Below are 1,973 nucleotides of genomic sequence, written 5' to 3'. Positions count from 1 at the left end.
TTGATGATGAAAATGAGTTTTTGAACTCATATACATGTATATATAAATATATTCCCATCCATAATATAATAGAAAATGACCAAAATGCCTTTAAAATTTAAATAATGTCAAATCTATCCTTTGGTGGACTATTTTGATAAGCTAAAGTAGATCGACCATAACTCTTTGCTCCGATATCGGATTTGGGTGAAATTGGTATCGTTGGAAGGATAATTCAAAGGGATTTCATTTCGTATAAATTAGGCCACCTAGTTCATCCTGTACAAGGAGTTATGGTCGTTTGAAGTTGACCCTAAAAATCTATTTTGGTAGGCTGAAGTAAAACGAGTATAACTCCTTACTCAGACATTGGATTTGGATGAAACCAATTTCATTGGAAAAAAGACTCAAATATATTTCTTTTCATATGTTGCAGATCTCACAGTTCATTATATTAAGGGAGTTATGATCATTCGAATTTGACCCAAAAATTCGGCTGGCCTCAGTAGTTTGTGTGCAGGAAATTTTTCTGCACATTTACTATTCCCAAATATCCCGGCCACCGTTTTATAGTTTCGAACGTGCTCAATTATATCCGAAACCTATACATTTCTGGAAATATTTATATCGTTGGAAATATTATTCAATAACCTTCGCATGGAACCATCAACGGGCAAATTCTGATATAAATAAAATAAAAAAAATTAATTCCATATAAATAAGACCAATACACGTACTTGAATACGCCAATACATGTACTTGAATACGCCAATACACGTACTTGAATACGGGGTGTTACAACCATAATGCCTTCCTTAGACACCACATTCTCGAGAAATATAACCAACTCAAGCCAAAATTAACACTTGGAGAACTTGGTAAAAAACAAATGATCTCTTAAAGTTTGGAGCACGATTCTCAAATATTGTGCATGCTCCTCACTACTCCTTGAATACACAAGGATTTCATCAATGAGCATGACCACAAAAGATTCTAAAGAGGGATTGAATATTGGTTCATCAAGTTCATAAATGGGGCTGGGGAATTAGTCAACCCAAAAGACATCACAAGGAACTCATAATGACTATAATGGATCCAAAAAGCTATCTTTGGGATATGTACAGCTTGAAACCTCAACTGATGGTAACCAAAGCTCAAATAAATCTTAGAAAACACCACTACACCCTAAATTTGGCTAAAAAAAATCATCAATGAGAAGCATAGGATAACTTTTTTCACCATTACTTTATTAAGCTACCTATAATAAATGCACATATGCATGGAATCATCTTTCTTCTTCACAAATAATACAAGAGCTCTCCAAGGACACACACTCTGTCTTATAAAACCCTTACCAAAAAGATCTTGAAGCTGAGAATTTAGCTCCTTAAACTTAATAGGATCTATACAGTAAGGTACCATAGTAATAGGTTGGGTGCCAGGCTCGAGATTAATTTCAAACTTAATCTCATGGATACAGGGAACACTAGGTAGGCCAGTATGGAACATATAAGGAAACTCACAAACAATAGAAACAGAGTCAAATAATGGAATATCCATACTAGTATTACATATATAATCTAGATAAGACTCGCATCCCTTTGATATAAGCCTTCTAGCATAAACATAAGAAATAATCCTCATCGGTTTATGGCTAACCGCTCACTGCCACACAACTAGGGGTATGCTGGGCATGACTAAGGTAATGGTTAGGGAAAAAAATCCATGCTCGCATGGTAGTTGAATAACTAGTCCATGCCCAGAATTACATCAAAATCCACCATATCCAGAATAATAAGATCAGCACAAGTATCAATATCACTAACTATTGTAACATATGATATGAATACGCCATCCATTACTAAAGAATCACCTACAGGAGTAGATACATGCAATGGCACAGATAATAAATCACTATTCAACTCTAAGTTTGGTGTATAATAAGAAAAAATATAAGAATAACTGAATCCCAAATCAGATAAAGCAAGGGCTGA

The sequence above is a fragment of the Capsicum annuum genome, chromosome 12 (assembly GCF_002878395.1).
Source record: "Capsicum annuum cultivar UCD-10X-F1 chromosome 12, UCD10Xv1.1, whole genome shotgun sequence".
Taxonomy (NCBI): domain Eukaryota; kingdom Viridiplantae; phylum Streptophyta; class Magnoliopsida; order Solanales; family Solanaceae; genus Capsicum; species Capsicum annuum.
The sequence above is the reverse complement of the archived record's forward strand: the minus strand, read 5'-3'. Positions refer to the sequence as shown.